Genomic DNA, 21207 nt, shown 5'->3' with positions numbered 1-21207 from the left:
TTCTACTTAAGGTTTGTGTGTCCTTAGGCCCACCCTGGCAGCGATTGAATCTATCTCAGCCCTAGAAAAAACCACTCGTTATAATTCCTACGACAATCGTGGTAACAGGCTTCCCCACCTAGGCACATCAGGAGAGATCTTCATGATCTAGACAGGGTGGTACAAAGGTACAAGCGAGAACCTCTAGATCATCGAACCTATCAGGCAGGACCGGAATAGTATTCACACCGATGCTGCAGCACAGGCATTAAATAGGTACAGTGTGAAAAACGTACTCGGAAATGTCATGCTCTGCAGTTATAACATAGTTTCTTGTATACAGTCCTGCGCTCGGGTTATAATATAAGAGGTTTTAATTATCTCCAATGAATTAGGTTTAAAAGCAGTCTCATTATGCCGCGCATAAGGAGTAGCCAATGTTTTGTACATTGTTGTACAGTGTTATTCTTCTAATAGTAATTTCTAACAGTTAAAATGCGATTTTCTTTTTCAGAACAAAAAATTATTTTTGCTGCAGTTTTGCTATTTCTTTATTTACTTAAACGTAAAAATCCCAATGCAACCTCTTGTGTCTTCAGCTGGTTGAGATTCAGCATTGTCGTGATTTTCACCAGCTGCTTGGGGTTGTTGCTGCAAAATACAAAATAAAAAAAATATTTATTTTTAATTGTAACTATTTACCTGACCCAAGGCAAGAGCCAAAATTGAGAAAAATATTAAAGTATTAACGAAGAAGCACATTTTGAATTGAAGTTCTCTAGTCCAAGTCTACTCTATATATCCTATTCTGGTTTCGTGAAATTATTACAATTAAAATGCAGCTACAAAGAACGAGAAATGATTAATGATTTTTAAAGTGATTTTTTTTTTTTGAATTTGTAGAATTTCTTCATTTCCGCAATTCCATCATTAGTGCGAATGACAAAGTTTTTTGTTACGCATCTGCATACATACAGATCTTCTGATAGAAGACAATAAGGTCGTTCGAAGGTCTCACGATGGAATACCACAATATCTTCTAAAAGAAGGCTACACGGTCTTCTTATAGAAGACCACAAGGTGTTTCGATGGAAGACCACAAGATCTTCTTAAAGAACAACAAATCCCGAATTAGGTTACCACAAAGGTTGTTTACATTTCCAGGGGTTGAGTGGACTCAATTATTACACTGACAGATCCAAACAATGCAGTGTATACGAATAAATTCCATAATCGTTTCTGTATTACTTACTTACTTAGTTGGCCCATTACAGAACATTTGTTCCATAGACCGAACTAAGAAAAGATCTCCATTCCTCTCTGTTTTTCGCTTGACTTTTTGGAATACCGCGCCTTTCCATTTCTTCATCCACTTGTTTGCTCCATCGAAGCTTAGGCCTGCCGATTCTGCGTGCACCGCCATGTGGCATGTATTCATACGCCTTTTTAGCGGGTTCATCATCGCTCATTCTCATAATATGGCCTAGCCAACGCAATCGTTGCATCTCGATACGTTTAAATATATTCATGTCTCTGTATAGCTGATAGGCTCGTGGTTCATACGACGTCGATATTCACCGTCAACGCAAATCGGCCCGTAGATCTTTCGAAGAATTTTCCTCTCAAACACACCAAGCACTGCCATGTCTGCTTGCGCAAGTACCCATGCTTCGGAGCCATACATTAGCATGGGTAGTATCAGCGTTTTGTATAGTGTTATTTTTGTTTGACGAGATGTGGCTTTGTTTTTAAATTGCTTACTTAGACCATAGTAGCATCTGTTGGCCAATACAATTCTTCTTCTTATTTCACAACTGATGTTGTTTGTTGTGTTTATGGCAGTGCCGAGGTAGACGAAGTCTTTAACTACCTCAAAATTGTAGGTACCAACTTCCACGGTTGGTCCGAGCTCTATGCACGCTTTGCGCGTCGACACCATCAATTTGGTCTTTTCGCTGTTTACCGCCAGACCCACTTTCGCAGATTCTGCTTCGACCTTCCTAAAGGTATCAGTTACTTCCTTTACTGATCGTCCCATGATGTCTATGTCATCAGCATAGGCAAGTAACATGTGGCTATTGGTGTAAATTGTGCCATTTCTTTTGACATTTGCTTTCCCAGCAAAATGTTGAATAGGTCACACGAAAGGCTGTCTCCTTGTCTGAAACCTCTTTTGGTACAAAATTCTTCGGAGAGGTTCTTTCCAATTTTAACTGAGGACCTAGTATCAGTTAAAGTCATCTTACAAAGCCGGATGAGCTTTGCGGGGATACCAAATTCTGACATTGCGTGGAATACCTTTGATCGGAGGGGACTGTCGAATGCTGCTTTATAATCGACAAAAAGGTGAAATATGTCGATCTGCATCTCTTGGGTCTTCTCTAGGATTTGCCGCAGGGTAAATATCTGGTCAATGGTGGACTTGCCAGGTCTAAAGCTACATTGGTATGGTCCAATTATTTCGTTGACCATTGGCTTTAGTCGTTCGCACAATATCCCTGACACTATGTTATAGGCAATAGGGAGAAGACTTATGCCCCTATAGTTTGAGCATACAGTCTTATCTCCTTTCTTGTGGACGGGACATAGGATGCTCAGGTTCCAATCGTCGGGTACGCGTTCTTCCTGCCAGATGGTGTTAACTAGCTGATGCATACACCTTATCAGCGCGTCGCCTCCGGTTTTAAACAGCTCGGCTGGTAAGCCATCGGCTCCTGCTGCTTTATTATTCTTCAGCCGGTTGATTGCTGTTTTTACCTCATCTTGGCCGGGCGGTATACATTCTACACCATCTTCTGGGATTGGATCTGTGGTATCATCGTCTTCGCTACTATTGGACACCAGCAGATTGGAGAAATGTTCCTTCCATATCCTGAGCACGCTATCTGTATCTGTTACCAGATTACCTTGCTGGTCTCTACAGGAGGATGTGCCTGTACCAAAGCCATCTGTTTGATGTTTCACTCTTTGGTAGAATTTTCGGACTTCATTCTGGCTCCTGTACATCTCGATTTTTTCACACTCCCGCTTTTCCATTTCTCTCTTTTTCTTGCGGAAAAGACGTTTCTCTTCTCTCCTTTTCTCCCGATATCTCTCTCGCGCGCTACGCGTTGCTACTGATTGCAAAGTAGCTCTATATGCCGCATTTTTCTCTTCGGTAGCAGCGCGACACTCCTGGTCATACCATGAATTCCTTTGTGGAGGTCTCTGGAATCCAAGTATGGATTTTGCGGCTGTTTGCATGGAGTGGGCAATATGTTGCCATTGTGTTGTTATGTTATCGGGACAAGGAGTGCTCGCGTTAAGCAATTGGGCTAGTTGAGTGGAATATGCTGTGGCTATCTGTTGTGTATGCAGCCTATCAATGTCCAACTTCCGCGTTGAGTCTGTTCGTGCTTTATTTGCAACGTTTAGACGGGTACGTACCTTTGCTGCAACAAGGTAGTGGTCCGAATCAATGTTTGCGCCTCGGAACGATCGTACATCCAACACGCTGGATGAATGTCTTCCATCTATTACAACATGATCAATTTGATTACTTGTTCTTTGATCTGGAGACAGCCAGGTGCCCTTATGAATATCGAGATGATTAAATCTGGTACTGCTAACTACCATGTTTTTTGCAGCTGCAAAGTCTATCAGCCTCATACCATTGTCAGATGTTTCACTGTGGAGACTGAATTTCCCGACTGTTGGGCCAAAGATATTCTCCTTTCCAATTTTGGCATTAAAATCGCCTAGAATGATTTTAATGTCATGGGCAGGGCAACGGTCATATGTTTCTTCTAAGCGCTCGTAAAATATATCTTTGGTCTGTTCTTCCTTTTCTTCAGAGGGAGCATGAGCACAAATAAAGCTGATGTTGAAGAATTTAGCTTTTATTCGAATTGCAGCAAGTCTTTCATTCAAGGCGGTGAAGCTGGATACCAGATGTTTTAGTCTCCGACTAACTACAAATCCGCAACCAAACTCATGCTTTACGTCATGGCAGCTATAATACAGTGCGTCACCTTTAGGTGTTGTTGTGACGCCTTTCCCAGTCCATCGTATTTCCTGTATGGCAGTAATATCGGCCTTGTATTTTTCCAGTACGTCTGCCAATGCGAAGACTGCACCTTCTCTATAAAGAGTGCGAACATTCCAGGTGCAGATTCGCAGATCATGGTCCTTAAAACGTTTGCGGGGTTCGTCAACTTTAGAGGGGTTTGCTTTTCTTTTCTTTCGTTTTTTCATAGGAGGGTGTTTTTTCTAGGGGAGGGTTACTAACCCGACGCCCAAACCCAAGTTTTTAACGTTCTTATGGGGGAACGCGCGCACATGTTAGCTCACTACCTTTAACGGGTGTTAAAGGCAATTCCCCAGGTGACACCACGGGGAGGTCAGTGTCCACTTGAGATGAAAGAGGGACCAAGATAAATCCTGGGCTTTGCCATGTTAAAGCCGGTCAAGACCGTTGCTTGGTATCATTCATCCCCTACGTCACCCACGTTTCTGTATTACAGGATAATAATATGTCGAACTGAAACTTTTATCAATGGTCCTTGTGACCTATAAACACCCTAACAAAAATATTGCATTCCTAGTTCAAAGTTTTCGCGCGGTACCCATGTAACGAATCATTATGAATTGAAGTATTTTACTGTTACCAACGCATTGTTCCGCTAGTAGTTCTTATTGCATAATAAACCTCCCCGTGGAAAAATTGTCAGTATTGGTCCTTGATTTGGTATACTCCCTATATGATTGTACTCCACTCTACAATGTGGGAAGAGTATTATAAGTTTGTTTTGCTAAAAATTCATGTAACACCGCGAAATATTCGTCGTAGACCCCCAATGTTATATACCATTTTTCATATCTCGACGAGATAAAGCGATATAGCGATGTGTGTCCGTTCGTCCGTCTGTCCATTATAAATTGTAATCAAACTCCTGGCCGCAATTATGGACCGATCGTCACGAAATTTGGAATGGAGGTCGGTTTCACATCAGAATAGATCGCTATTGCTATTGATGATGATCGTGAAATATTTAGGGTGTGAAATGGACCAAAAACGAACTTTTTATCCGAATTTGTATCTGCTCTGTAGGTCGCAATCACACTCCGATCAGCACGAAATTTTAAATAAGGTGTGCGCTTATGGCAGAAATGAAGCGGGTGAAAATTGGAAAAAAATAATATATAACTTATATCTTTATTCCTGGTAGACACATTTCGCCCAGGTAATTTTTTTTTTTTTTTTTGAAAAACGATTTCTCGACCTTTTCACAGATGCCAATTATGTTGATTTACGTGCTCAGATAACAGAGTTACAGCCTAGTATATAAAGAAATTCCATTTTAATAGCGTGTTTATATTATAGCTGTCTGTCGGGTTAACCTTCTTTATGAGGATTCATTTGACGTATACACAATGGAATTGACATTTGAAAACCAGTGGGTTTGTTAAACCCGATTATATGTAAACGTATTATAATTCAGTTTTAATTGTGTGTATAGTAACCATAACAACACTAGAGTTCGCAGTTATAGTTTTATACTGACAAATTTTTACACCATGTCAGAATTTTGGTCAAGGAAGATGCCAACAATTTTGGATAATGAGCGGATAGTTCTTTCTTGCAATTTGTATTCATATACGACAGTACAAGCTTTATCAGGGGCAAGTCCATACTTCCTGAGAAAGGTGCAAAAAAACCCCTGTGACACCGTGTGTAGTGGTTGGAACGCAAGATAACTCTCGAATGGATCTGCCGATTCGGTCCAAAATGTAGCTTTCGTCATATTTTGTCCAAACTTAGTTTAAGTTCGCAGATGGGCTATACCAATCCACAACTTTTGGTACTTCCCCCCAATATTTAAAAAATTTCACTAAAATGGTATGCACGATATCTCTTGAACAGGGCAACCAATTTGGTCCAAACAGCGATATTATGTTATCCATGGACAAGTCCATTCTTCCGGGCATACCGGTTCAAAAGTGATACGATGGCCCGCTGAAAAGACTAGTGGACTCGATATCTATCGAAAAGATATGACTCCCAAAATAAGATCCACTTCCATTATGGACTACGTCGATCCATTCCTTTAAGTACATTCTCCGCAACATTTTTGAACTTTAATCCTAATCCACATTTTTGTCGGCTATTCAAATGTCCAACAAGTAAAAAAGAGTCAGTCGGCTTTGCCGACAGATATATACCTCCTCCATAATATGGTGGAGGGTATAAAAACAGTCTTTATAGACGACGAGAAGAAATCCTCATAAGAGAATAGAGTTTTTATGGACTACCAGACGGCAGTTTTTATAGACTTGGGTACGATCTGAAGGATGTCTTAATAGACGACAACAAATAAGTTTTTTTAAAAGACTAAAAAGGAGTACTTATCGACGATCAGAAGAGAGTCAGAACATCACCCAGCTTTTCTCTAACTTAATTCATAGTCATTGTCGGAATACAAGATACCCCTGGAGTCTCCCCAACAGCAACAAACGCACCCCTTAACTGATGTTGTTGATAGTTTAAAAAACGCACAAGAATCGGAGCAGGAGAACATACTTTCATTATATACCAGTCTGTTCACTACTGGCCTATTTCGCTTATGCTTGACTTTAGTGACCCACACATGGAATATATGGGGTTAGCAGTAAAGTATGGAACTGCCGATATAGAAGAAGACCAAGAATTAGGGAACTTAATCTTGAACTCAACAGGTTAACAGGCAAGTACAAAAGAAAAAAGTGACATGACCACCTGAAGCAAGGCAATATTCGTATCGAATTGAGTAAACTGTGGGCAAAGGTAAAATCACTCATGAGTTCGAGAGAAACGGAAGATAGAAAGGTTTTTCTTTTAACGGCGTGACAGTGACAACACCGTATAGGAGTCCTCTCAGTCAACAATATATCACCAAAATTTACGATGAGCGATGTTACAGGTCTTATTTAAAGCGGGAAACTATTCAAAGAGTTACGCCAATACGACAACTTAATGGTAATTCTGAAGCAAGTGGATGAATCCGCAGTTGGTTATTGAGCAGGTGGCCTAAATTTTTCCTTAGCAGAAGCCTGGGAACTTAAGCAACACAAGAAGACCAGCGGAAGAGCATCTTACAGACAGCCTCCACATAATGAGAACATGTTCCTTAGATACCCAATATCAGAATGGATTACGGAAAATGCATAGCACCACAACAGCATTACATGTCATGTCCACACATATTAGGCTAGGAATGAACCAGAATAGGCTGTACAATAGAACAGTCATGGTGGCTCTTGATCTATGGAAGGCCTTCTATACCGTGAACTTGCATCCAACCGTATTTTAAACGTTGGATAGTCAACTAGATGTGTGGACGCCAATCGTTTGTGGAATTAAGAAATAAGAAGACTAAGACCCATAGACTGAAACAGGAAGTTTCTCAATGCGAGATTGTGTCTGCGGAACTAACCTCTACCACTCTGAAATTAAACACCCTCCATACGTATCATATCGTAACGAATGCGGATGATTGTACGATTTTGACGTCGGGTCCTATCGTCGATGACGCCTGTGATAGGTTAAATGTCTACAAAGCTGGCTTAGAGCATTTCTTGCACCTGAGGAAAATGAAAATGTCCGACACACTTTTCACCACCTGGACGCCTGAAATGAGGCTCCCCCTGAATATATTGAACGATGGTGCCCTGAATCCGACCACTAAGTAGCCCCAAATATTGCCTGTAATATCATGTTTACGTAGTTCGTGCCAGCCTCTGCTTTTTGTGGCAAGATCAGAATTGAAAACAAGGTCCTCATGTCGCAGGACTGCAGCACTTGGAATGCTGACAAAAAACTTTGTTGAACTCTTACAAAGCAATAGACCGGTCTGCGGCGCCAGTGTGATTTGCAGTGAAAGAATATTTAAACCAGCCAGAATGCCGCAATGAGCATTGCAACGTGGTGCCTCCTCATGGACCAACTTCGTCGAAGATTTTACAAGATCCATTAGCACAACAGGATGTAGTGGATGCAATACCTGCTTAAGTGTTATCGCAATGAGCTTTCTGTAACGTGACCGTTTCTTACATTTATACAGTCACTCATTACCATCAACTACCACTGCATAGTCGGTATATTGAACACATTTAACTCCGGTGTAATTAACGACAATCGCTGCTGCACAATAATTCTCATTCACCTCGTGTTACCACCCGAATGTATATTTCAATGTTTCCCCACCGAAGATGTCGATCACCAGACGAAAAAGTACGACGAGCTCATATGAAGCTGCAAGCCTCTTAGAAAGCTCGATGCTTTTAGCAAGATCCAAGCTTTTAGCCGGCTCCAAGCTCTTAGCCGGCTCCACGCTCTTAGCAAGCTCCAAGCTCTTAGCACGCTCCAAGCTCTTATCAAGCTCCAAGCCTCTTAGCAAGCTCCAAGCTCTTAGCAAGCTCCAAGCTCTTAGCAAGCTCCAAGCTCTTAGCAAGCTCCAAGCTCTTAGCAAGCTCCAAGCCTCTTAGCAAGCCCCAAGCTCTTATCAAGCTCCAAGCCTCTTAGCACGCTCCAAGCTCTTGGCAAGCTCCAATCTCTTAGCAAGCTCCAAGCTTCTTAGCAAGCCTTATTCTCTTAGAATCCAAGCTCTTAGCCGGCTCCAAACTCATAGCAAGCTCTTAGCACGCTCTAAGCTCTTAGCAAGCTCCAAGCCTCTTAGCAAGCCCCAAGCTCTTATCAAGCTCCAAGCCTCTTAGCAAGCTCCAAGCTCTTAGCAAGCTCCAAGCCCCTTAACAAGCTCCAAGCTCTTGGCAAGCTCCAAGCTTCTTAGCAAGCCTTATGCTCTTAGAATCCAAGCTCTTAGCACGCTCCAAGCTCTTAGCAAGCTCCAAGCCTCTTAGCAAGCCCCAAGCTCTTATCAAGCTCCAAGCCTCTTAGCAAGCTCCAAGCTCTTAGCAAGCTCCAAGCTTCTTAGCAAGCTCCAAGCTTCTTAGCAAGCCTTATGCTCTTAGAATCCAAGCTCTTAGCCGGCTCCAAGCTCTCATCAAGCTCCATGCTCATAACCAGCTCAATGCTCACAACCAGCACAATGCTCATATCCGGCTCCTACATATTAACCGATCTCTTCCCCCTCAGCAGTTCGAGTGCATAGCCGAGAGACACCCGACAACTGTCGTGCAGACAGCCACTCGATAACCCGAAGCTGATCGCAACCCGAGTGCACCGCCGAGCCACACCCGGCAAATGCCGAGACTATAGCCAACCGATTACCCAGAGCCGAAACCAATCCTTCTAATTTAGAGCCGAGTCGCAACCGACAACTGCCTCGCCGACAGCCACCCGAGTCGTGAACAACCGAGCTACACCCGAATAGCACAGAACTCAATTAATCGATTACATCCATCTTCCTCACATATGTATAGTCGTTCAACAAACAGCATGAGTGTATAATAAAGATTGAAATCGTAAAGACTCGTCTTTAACTTAACGTTTGTGGGTTCTTAGGCCGACCCTGGCAGCGACTGCGTCTACCTCAGCCCTAGACAAAAACACTCGTAATAATTCCTACGGCAATCGATTTAACAGGCTTCCCCCACCTACGCACATCAGAAGAGATCTTCACGATCTAGAGAGTGAGGTACAAAGGTACAAGCGAGAACCTCTAGATCATCGAACCTATCAGACAGGACCGCAATAGCATTCACACTGATGCTGTAGCGCAGGCAGTTAATAGGTACAGTTTGAATAACATACTCGGAGATGTCATACTCTGCAGCTGTAACATACTTTCTTGTATACTGTCCTGTGCTCGGGTTATAATATAAGAGATTTTAATTATCTCGAATGAGTTTAGTTTAAAAACAGTCTCATTATGTTGCGCATAAGGAATAGCCAATATTTTTCACATTGTTGTACAGTGTTATCCTTCAAATAGTAATTTCTAACGGTTAACATTTGACTTTCTTTTTCAGAACAAACAATTTTTTTGCTAGTGCTGCAGTTTTGCTATTTCTTTATTTATTTAAAACATCTTTCACCACCAAATCCCAATTCCACCTCTTGTGTCTTCAGCTGGTTGAGTTTCAGCATTGTCGTGATTTTCACCAGCTGCCTGGGGTTGTTGCTGCAAAATACAAAATAAAAAAAATATTTATTTTAAATTGTAACTCTCTTTTCCTTAGTACTATTTACCTGACCCAAGGCAAGAGCCAAAATTGTAAAGAATATTAAAGTATTAACGAAGAAGCGCATTTTGAATTGAAGTTCTCTAGTCCAAGTGTACTTTATATACCCTTTTTTTGGTTTCGTAAATAAAATGCAACTACAAAGCAGATGAAATGATTAATGAGTTTTAAAGTGATTTTTTTTTTTTTAATTTTTTTGTAGAATTTCTTTATTTCCGCAATTTCATCATTAGTGCGGATGACAAAGTATTTTTTGTGCATCTGCATACATACGTATTTATATTGAAACAATTAAAAACGAATCTTCAGAGAGAAGATAATAAGGTCTTCCGAGGGTCTCACGATGGAATACCACAATGTCTTGTAAAATAAGGCTACACGGTCTTCTTATAGAAGACCACAAGGTCTTTTTGTAGAAGACCACAAAATTTTTTTTAAAGAACAACCAATCCCTAATTAGGTTACCAAAAAAGTTTTTTTCCGTTTTCAGCGGTTGAGTGGACTCAATTATTACACTGACAGATCCAAACAATGCAGTATATACGGATAAATTTCATAATCGTTTCTATATTACAGGAACACCAGATAGCCGAGGATTTTGGAAAGTTCGTTCATTATAGAGAGAAGTATAAGAAGTACAAAAATAATATTATAGCATTGAAAAAGATTCCACATAGGGGATGAAATGTCTTCTTATAGAAGATCAAAAAGTTCAAAAGACCACACGGTCTTCTGATGGAAGTTCACAAATAGAAGACTAGAAGATCTGCGTTGTTTGGATCTGTCAGTGTAATAATTGAGGAAGACCTTATTGTCGTCTATCAGAAGATTCTTTTTTAATTGTTACAATATAAATACGTATGTATGGAGATGCGTAACAAAATACTAGAGAACTTCAATTCAAAATGCGCTTCTTCGTTAATACTTTAATATTTTTCTCAATTTTGGCTCTTGCCTTGGGCCAGGTAAATAGTACTAAGGAAAAGAGAGTTGCAATTTAAAATTAATATTTTTTTATTTTGTATTTTGCAGCAACAATCCCAAGCAGCTGGTGAAAATCATGACAATGCTGAATCTCAAACAGCTGAAGACACGAGAGGTGGAATTAAGATTTTGTGGTGAAACATGTTTTAAATAAATAAAGAAATGCATCTTCAGGAAGATAAAATCGCAAAAAAACGTCAAGAAATAGTCTTAAAATATTTACTTAAAACTAAGGTAGCCCTAGCTACCTCCTGTTTACCTTACTTAAAAGTAAGGTAGCCCTAGCTACCTTAGTTTTTAATAAATATTTTAAGACCATTTCTTGACGTTTTTTGCGATTTTATCTTCCTGAAGATGCAATTCAAAGAATTGCGAAATATCGAATAATAAGGATAATTGATATATTGACTTCGAGCTTGAAAAAATACTTATTTTTATGGTGAACAAAAAGGTAAAAAACAACAATAAAATAAATAAAGAAATAGCAAAACTGCAGCACTAGCAAAAATAATTTTTTTTTTCTGAAAAAGTCTCATTTTGATCGTTAGAAATTACTATTTGAAGGATAACACTGGACAACTAAAACTAAACCCTTTCGAGATAATTAAAACCTCTTTTATTCGAACCCGAGCACAAGACAGTATACAAGAAAGTATGTTACAACTGCAGACTATGACATCTCCGAGTGCGTTATTTACACTGTACCTGTTTACCTCCTGCGCTACAGCATCAGTGTTAATGCTTTTTCGGTCCTGTCTAATAGGTTCGATGATCTAGAGGTTCTCGCTTGTACCTTTGTATATCCCTCTCTAGATCATGAAGATCTCTCCTGATGTGTCTAGGTGGCGGAAGCATGTTAACTCAATTGTCGTAGGAATTATAACGAGTGGTTTTGTCAAGGGCTGAGGTAGACTCAGTCGCTGTCAGGGTCGGCCTAAGGACCCACAAACCTTAACTAAAACTTAAGTTTACGATTTCGATCTTTATTATACACTCTTGGTGTTTGTTGAACAAATATATGTGAAGAAAATGGATGTAGTCGATTAAATGAGTTCTGTGCTACTCGGGTGTGGATCGGCTTTTCTCGACACGGGTCGCTGTCGGCTCGGCAGTTGTCGGTTGTGACTCGCCTCTAAATTAGTAGGGTTGGTGTCGGTTCTGGGCAATCGGTGGGCTATCGGCTCGGCAGTTTTCGGGTGTGGCTCGGCGATACACTCGGGTTGGTATCGGCTCGAGGCAATTGGGTGGCTGTCGGCTCGGCAGTTGTAACTCGGCTCTAAATTAGTAGGGTTGGTGTCGCCTCGGCAGTTGTCCGTTGTGACACGGCTCTAAAATAGTAGGGTTGGTGTCGGCTCTGGGCAATCAGATGGCTATCGGCTCAGTTGGCTATTCGGGTGTTGCTCGCCGATGCTCTCGGGTTTGGTGTCGGCTCGAGGCAATCCGGTGGCTGTCGGATCGGCAGTTGTGACTCGGCTCTAAATTAGTAGGGTTGGTGTTTGCTCGGGGTAATCAGGTGTGGCTCGGCTATGCACTCCGGGAAGAGATCGGTTAATATGTAGGAGCTGGCTATGAGCATGGAGCTTGATAAGAGCTTGGAGCTCGCTAAGAAGCTTGGAGCTTGCTAAGAGCTTGGAGTTCGCTGAGAGGCTTAGAGCTTGCTAAGAGCTTGATCGATTCATAGCAAACGAGTAGCAAGACTGCGGACAAGCCACACGTCTGGTCGTACTTTGTCGGCTGGTGATCGACATCTTCGGTGAGAAACATTGAAATGTATATTCGGCTGATAACACGAGGTGAATGAGAATTATTGTGCAGCAACGATTGTCGTTAATTACTCCGGAGTTAAATTTGTCCACTATGCAAAATATGCAGTGGTAGTTGATGGTAATGTGTAGGTAGTATATGAAACGGTCGCGTTACAGAATTCTCATTGCGATAACACTTAGGCAGGTATTGAATCGACTACATCTTGTTGTGCTAATGCACCGGTAAAATCTTCGACGAAGTTGGTTCACTAGTGTCATGAGGAGGCACCATGTTGCAATCCTCATTGCGACATTCTGGCTGGTTTGAATGTTCTTCCACTGCAAATGTTCGAAGTGATCAGTGAAACAAGACAGACGTGTTTTTATAAAGCTCTGAATAAAAAGTGATTTGCATAAGATATATAACCGTTTAAGCTCTTACAAAGTGAAAATATAATAAACTAATGAACTCTGCAGTTATTTTAAGTGCTGCTAAAGCTATATCATTTAAAAAACTAAGGTTTTACTTAAAAATAAAATCTACATGTAAAACAAACGACAGTGAATTTTTTAGATGTGCATAAAGAAAAAAAAAAAAAAACAAGAAATTTGAGAGTGCTGAGAGCGATTTTTGACGTTTTCATTAATATAAATTACAAAAAACACATAAGTGCTAAAAAGAGAAGTTTTTCGAAATTAAGAAATTAAATTATAAAAAGCTTTAATTTGTAATTAATCCCTAAAAATATGCTTAAAAATTTTATTTCAAAGTAAAATTAAGTGTACGGAGTTACTGAACATGCCTAAAAGTATGCTATAACGTGTTACTATAATAAGCTATTACAATACAAGTGAGAGTACCCATTTGGAACAACAATAAAACGTAGAACTAGGATTTTTCTACTGAATAAATATATTATATAATAAAAATGCCGTCAAAAACAGGACGCAGGAGTGTGAAACCCAAGAAACTATTTTGCGGTCAGTGCAAACTTGAAATTAAAGACGGGGAAGAAGAATATATCGAATGTGATAAGTGTTCAAAAAATTATCATGTAATTTGTACCAAATTAGATAAAAAGCAGTATGAACATCTTTTAGATGAAGAAGAAGAGGAATTTGTATGCCATTTTTGCACAGGAACTAGTGATTTGAAAATCCAACAACAACTACAACGAATGGAAGAAAAATTGAACAAAATAGACCGTCTAACCGATTCTGTTGAATTCATGTCATCTAAATTCGACGAGTTAATGAATTGCATAAATGTTAATTCTAAAAAAATTCAAAACATTGAAAAAGAGATTTAATTTTAAAGTCGGAAGTTAAATTGTTGAAAGATTCTGTAAAAATGCTTAATGATCAGCGAGTAAAAAACGATTGTGTCATAAACGGATTGAAAGCGGGTGAAAATAAAAGTGCTGTGGAAACCGTAATTGAACTCACTGGAACTGTAGGAGTGAAAATAAATGAAGAAAATATTGAGGAAGCATACTTCATTAAAAATAGAAATCCAAACAATAAAAATACGTCATTAGTTGTAAAGTTTAGTTCAAAAACTGTGAAGAATAAACTTATGGAAGCAAAGCAAAAACTAAAGGAGAACGACGATACAAAGTTGGTCTATGTAAATGATTTCTTGAGCAGAGAATCTATGGAACTTTTCAAATATACCAAAACTCTTAAAACTGTTGGCTACAATCATATCTATACAAATGGTACTAAAATTTATATTAAGAAGACTGCTTTAAACAAACCAAAACTAATTCGGCGTAAAGAGGATGTAGATGCCATATTGCTTGAAGCTGCAACCAATAAATTCCAAGGAAGAAAATCTATGAGAATAGTGCCAGTATCCGATGATGAGGAAGAAGACGATGATGAAAATAGAAACGAGGGTCAAGTTCCTTTTTTATCTCCTGTTAATCATAATTAATGTTTGGGATTAATAATATATTTTTCTTTGCTTTTTTTTCTATTTTTTAATAAATCCTAATGTTAAATATACCTAAATATTTTTCAAATATTGACACATTTATTGAATATTTTGATAATAGAAATGCTTACATTTTTCATTTTGTATCTGTAAACGTCAGAAGCATCTCTTCTTTTAGTAAATTTAATAAATTTAAATCTCTTGTTGCTCAGTTCCCAGTCTTACCGAACATAATTGCTATCCAGGAAACATGGTTCGAAAAGGATGTTACACAGATATATAACATCCCAGGATATAATGCAATACATTGTTGTCGATATGATGGCTATGGTGGAACATCACTGTACGTACGTGAACATTTGTCATATATTGTAGAACTGTGTGAAAGTAAGGATTTTGTCGAAGCTATTCGAATTTCATTGAATGAGTGCTTAGTAAATGGAATCCCCATAAAATTTACTACATTTTATCGTTCACCTAAATGTCCTTTGAACGCATTCCTCAGGTATTTGGAACATGACTTATGTGGACCATGTCGAACTGCATCTATAGTGGTCGGCGATTCGAATATTGATCTGTTAATACCATATCCATCATCAGATTTACTTTCGACTCTTTCCATTGTGGATTATCAATCATGCCATGCACTAGTCTCACGCCCAAGTAGCAAGAAATCAATTGACCATGTTTATAGTAATATAGCAAGCAAACTGGATATTGATTCTATTGAGTGTGAAATATCGGACCACAACCTACTATGGTGCCGAATGGAAAGTGGTATAAAAAATAGCGAAATAACACGACGGTTAATCAAATACTATGATTATCCTAATATAAACTCAAATATTCAATGCTATTTTAGGAGTTACACCAATTCTGGAGATCCTACAAGCGACATGCAGAATATTACTTCCACCTTGGAAAATATTGTGAAGGAAAATACTACAGTAAAGGAATTCGGAGTTCAATCAAAAGCAAGGATAACACCTTGGGAAAATATACATCTACAGTCGCTAAGAAAGTACAAAGAAAAACTATTGTCAAGGAGAAGAAAGCAAGGTAGGACTGCTGAAATTGAAGATACATTAAAACATATAAGTCGTATCATAAAAATTGCATCCAAAGCAAGCTTTAATTCATATGTAACAATGAATATCCAAAATATTGATCAAAACCCCCGGAAATGTTGGGATTTCCTTAAGGAATGCCTGGGCAGGAAAGATAAGAAACCGATTTTATTAAAAAATGATAACGATGACACGATAAGCGACATGACAACCAAATGCAATATATTGAATGAATATTTTCTTAATATTCCATTAATGTTAAAAGACGCGATACCATGCAATGACGGCGATCACTTGAATAATTTACATAGTATGAGATATACAGACTCAACATTTACTTTTGAATATGTTAGAGAAGCAGATGTTGCTGAATTAATTTCCAGTATAGATACTGCAAAAAGTCCTGGACCAGATGGCATTTCAGGTAAAATTCTGGTAGCATCGAAAGATTTCATTAGCGAACACCTTGCTTCAATATTCAATTCGATGATAAATATATCTAAGTACCCGGATGTTCTAAAAATAGCTAAAATAGTACCGATTCCTAAGACAAATAATGCATGCAGACCTTCTGATTTTCGTCCAATAGCTTTATTGCCACTGCTAGATAAATTGTTCGAAAAGCTTTTACACAAGCAGCTTGCCTCATTTTTGGAAAATTCAAATCAACTCTACCCTATGCAGTTTGGATTTAAAAAGGGCAGCGGAACACAAGAAGCAGTCGTAAATGTCGTAAACTTGATTTGTAAAGGGCTTGATACAAATGTTGGTGGGGTAGGCGCAGTTTTCTACGATTTTTCTAAGGCGATCGATCTCGTAGATCATAATATCCTGCTTCAAAAACTACCTTACTATGGGGTAAGAGGAAGAGAATTAAAACTATTCGCGAGTTACATTACGAATAGGAAACAATATGTAGAAATAGATGGTATACAAGGAGTTGTTGGAGAGGTGAAGCACGGTGTCCCACAGGGAAGCGTCCTGGGCCCATTATTATTTACTATATATCTAAATGACTTATCCAATCTGAAGCTCTATGGGAAATTAGTAATGTATGCGGATGACATTGCTCTTTTTTACCAATATAATCATGAACTTGTTCTTAAGGGTCAAATGGAATATGATGCTGAGCTAATTATGGAGTACTGCCGGTTGAACAAACTTGTTTTAAACTCAAGCAAAACAAAAATCATTAGATTCCGAACTCGCTGTTTGCAAAATGATATGACTTTCAATATAAATATTGGAAATACGCTTGTTTATGAATGTCAATCATTGAGTTACTTAGGAGTACATATTCAAAATAATTTGGCGTGGAATTTACATATGGATGATTTGAAAAGGAAAGTTGCACCCGCTGTTGGAGTTTTGTACAAATTCAAGAATGTGTTTGATGAAAGAACTAAATTGTTAATATACAATTCTCTAATTCAAAGTCATTTTAACTATATGGCAATGATATATGCGTATAAGAGAAGTGATCACTTGAAAGCATTACAGAGGTTGCAAAACAAAGCACTTAAAATAGTTTTTAACTTGCCTCGATTATATCCTACCCACGCCCTATACACCAACATATCAAATAGGATTTTACCGTTGTATGGTTTACACAAGTTGCAACTATCGACATATATGTTTAAAGCCATAAACAATCTTGGACCACAATCAATACAATTTTACATAAATCAATCGTCGTTTAATACGAGAAATAGTTCGAATTTGCGAGTAGTACGGAGCCGACTGGAACTGACGAAACAACGAATTGAACACATTGGATGCTTGGAATTTAACCACATCCCAAGTCATATCAAAAACCTTACTACACTATCATCTTTTAAAAGAAAATATAAATCATTTCTATTAAATAACATTGAGATGCTTCTGAGGTAGAATGTTAATATAAAAAATATAAATACATATAACATAAAAAATAATACTTCATTTGATTAAAATATATAAATACACGTCATTTAATTTAAACAACTCGCCCCTATAAAGCCTATAAGGCGCTGGGGTAATATTTTTACAATTGTAATGAAATTATAACGAATAAAATAATTATGAATTACAAAAAAAAAAAAAAAAAAAAAAAATCACACTGGCGCCGCATAACTTCCCACAGACCGGTCCATTGCTTTGTAAGAATTAAACAAGGTTTTTTGTCAGCATTCCAAGTGCAGCCGTCCTGCAAATTGAGGACCTTGTTTTCACTTCTAATCTTGTCACAAAAAACAGAGGCTGGCACGGACTTCGTAAACATGGTATTGAACGTTACATACAATATTTGGGGCTAGTTAGTGGTCGGATTCAGGGCACCATCGTCCAATATATTCAGGGGGAGCCTCATATCAGACGTCCAGGTGGTAAAAAGTGTGTCGGAAATTTCCATTTTCCTCAGGTGAAAGAACTGATCTAAGTCAGCTTTGTAGACATTTAACCTATCACATGCTTCATCGACGATAGGACCCGACGTAAAGATCGTACAATCATCCGCATTCATTACGATATCTATGCCGTATGGAGGGTGTTTAATTTCACAGCGGTAGAGGTTAGTTCCGAAGACATAATCCCACATTGGGGAGCTTCCTGTTACACTCTATGGGTCTTAGTCTTCTTATTTCTGAATTCCACAAACGGTTGGCGTCCACACATCTAGTTGATTATCTAACGTTTCAAATGCGGGCGGATGCAAATGCACGGTATAAAAGACCTTCCGTATGTCAAGAGCCACCATGACTGTTCGATTTTAGGGCCTATTCTGATTCATTCCTCGCCTAATATGTGTGGATATGAAGTGTAATGCTGTTGTGGTGCTATGCATTTTCCTAACCCATGCTGATGTTGGGTAACTAAGAAACAGGTTCTCATTATGTGGAGGTTGTGGAGAATGTGGAGATGCCCTTTCTGCTGACCTTCTTGTGTTGCCTAAGTTCCCAGGCTATCGTTACCAAAGATAAATTGACGACAACTCTTCAATAATCAACGGCTGATTCATCCAGTTGCTTTAACATTACCATTGTTTTGTCGCATTGGCCGAACTCTTTGAATAATAGCTTAGTGCCTTTGCTCTGAATGTCTTCAGTAATACAGGTCAATTTTTTGAAACGCATTTAAGTGCATGGTCAGTACAACTCAAATAAAAAATGGAAAAGTAGGATGTACGCCAACCATCAATGGGCTTCTTTCTCTGTGAGACCCCCATCAACCACCAAAATTTCGTGAATCCGATCAAAATTCCGACCTGCAGTTTTAAAACGTTGGCCTTTTCTCAAATTCCGATCCGTGAATAATATCACTGTGTGTAATTTTTTGAGTCATGTTTTATTAACCATATTTTGACTTCACAGTGTGATAGAACACAAAAAACGAGAAGACACGTGTCTCGCCGTTTTTCCCTATCTCATCAACTTTCGAGTTTATAGGCCTCCAAAGGTTTGAGGCCTTGATGTAAAAATCATAAATCATTCCTAGGATCTTCATTTGTTCTAGAAACTTGTTTGTTAAAATCTAAGGTACATTTTAGTAGTTGAATGTATCCTTAATTTTTGGGCGGTTGCGTAACTTTGGACCAGAGTCGGAGAAAAAAGTATAAAAATTGGATATTTTAAAGAGATTTTTGCTATTTTTACCATTAAGAACCCTTCATAGACATTTCGCATGGTCCAGAAAGTTGTTTATTGATGCCTTTGCTACAATATTGTGGTTGAGTGTGTTCTTGAATTTTGAACGGTTTAGTATCTATGGAGCAGAAGCCGAGAAAAGAGCATAAAAATCGAAATTGTTTTGCTATTTTGACCATTAAGATCCGTTTCTACAGAGTTCGTATATTCTAGAAATATGTTTATTGAGATCTGAGGTTTATTTTTGTAGTTGGTTGTTTGCTTCAAATTTGATCGGTTTGATAGCTGTATAACAAAACTTGAGAAAAAATTTTAAAAGAAATTTGACTATGGCTACTTTGACCTTACAGATGAAGTTTGATGGATTATATGTGTTCACCATTTTTGTTCTTTAAGACAAGAGCTACAACTTTTCCTCTGAGATAAATTCAAATTTCCTAACGGTTTGGAAGATATAGTCCTGACTATAAGACCCTTTTTACATCAAAGCCTCAAACTTTTGGAGGCCTATAACCGCGAAAGTTGATGAGATACGAAAAAACGGTGAGACACGTGTCCTCTCTTTTTTGGTCTTCTATCACGCTGCGGTGTCAGAATATGGTTAATAATTTTCGTGTTGCACAGTGTATCCGACCATTACCAAAACCAAAAGGTTTTTTCCTCTGTGGGACCCCCATTAACACCCAAAATTTCGTGAGAATCCAATCAAAATTGCGACGTGTAGCGTGATTACAAAAAACAAAAAATGAAAAATGGGATGTATTACCGACTATTGCGATATCTCCGTTATTAGGCCACCTACGCCAACCTGCTTTACATCTTTGTAAAAATGGGATTTTCTACTTTCATAATCAGACCTGCTTCATTAGCAGGTTTTGCTTTTGATATATCCCATATAGAAACAGAGATATTAGCTTTGAAATAAAATGTTGACTTTTTTTCCAAATAAGTTTTTTGCCCATTCCGACCCCTGAATATTCTCCGAACATCCCCAAAATCTTCTTCCCCTCCGGGACCTTTATCAACACCCAAAATTTGGTGACGATCGGATTAAAATTGCGACCTGTAGCGTGATTACAAGGTTTAGATGGTCAGACGGACGGACGGACACACATAGCCAGATCGACTCAGCTCGTCGAGACATTCATTTTGGTATATATATGTATGGGTCTACGACCATTATTTCAATGCGTTACAAACTTTTTGGCCAAAACCAACTTATAATACCCTCCCCCATAGTGGTGTAGGGTATAAAAATAGTTTTAGCCCAGTTTAGATGAGACCATAAAATCCGAACTGGATCTTACAGGATCTAACGAAGCGCAACTAGGATTTTTGTAGTCTTAATATATACTTTAAACAAGTAAAAAAACCACCAGTCAGCTGCCCCGACAGAGATATACCCTGAGCCTCGATCCTAAAGAAAAGGAGTGAAAGAAGAAAATACCTCTGACGTCAATGGGGTTTTTTTTCAATTTTTGGCACAACCTCTCAAGAAGAATGAACTTGCCCCCGAAAAAATTGTACAGTCGTAACTAGGGCCGCAAAATGTTGCCATTTTCGATTGCTTGAGTGGAGTTGCCATACATTTAAAAACGATGCCAGACAAGTCCTTAAACTGCACTCTTTCCAAACATTGTGTGGCAAGTACCCGAAAGTTAAAAAATATGATGTACCAAATCGGTATCTCCCTTCGAAGGTTATCTTACGTACGACCT

The 21207-nt window shown here is 38.7% G+C and overlaps 2 long non-coding RNA genes across 2 annotated transcripts; both read right to left on the bottom strand.

Moving 5' to 3' along the window:
* Positions 1–480: 480 nt before the first annotated feature.
* Positions 481–816, bottom strand: LOC141393310 (uncharacterized). Its single transcript, XR_012410062.1, has 2 exons — positions 682–816; positions 481–630 (listed from the first exon to the last, which is right to left on the bottom strand). It is a non-coding gene; the product is annotated as an uncharacterized lncRNA (long non-coding RNA).
* Positions 817–9801: 8985 nt separating this feature from the next.
* On the bottom strand, positions 9802–10495 carry LOC141395196 (uncharacterized). Its single transcript, XR_012410565.1, has 3 exons — positions 10411–10495; positions 10145–10274; positions 9802–10076 (listed from the first exon to the last, which is right to left on the bottom strand). It is a non-coding gene; the product is annotated as an uncharacterized lncRNA (long non-coding RNA).
* Between the last annotated feature and the right edge of the window lie 10712 nt (positions 10496–21207).

Source organism: Musca autumnalis, unplaced genomic scaffold (assembly GCF_047663935.1).
Source record: "Musca autumnalis isolate F117 unplaced genomic scaffold, ASM4766393v1 scaffold_2, whole genome shotgun sequence".
NCBI lineage: Eukaryota > Metazoa > Arthropoda > Insecta > Diptera > Muscidae > Musca > Musca autumnalis.
Note: the sequence above shows the minus strand (reverse complement) of the source record. Positions and strands in the feature narration are given on the sequence as shown.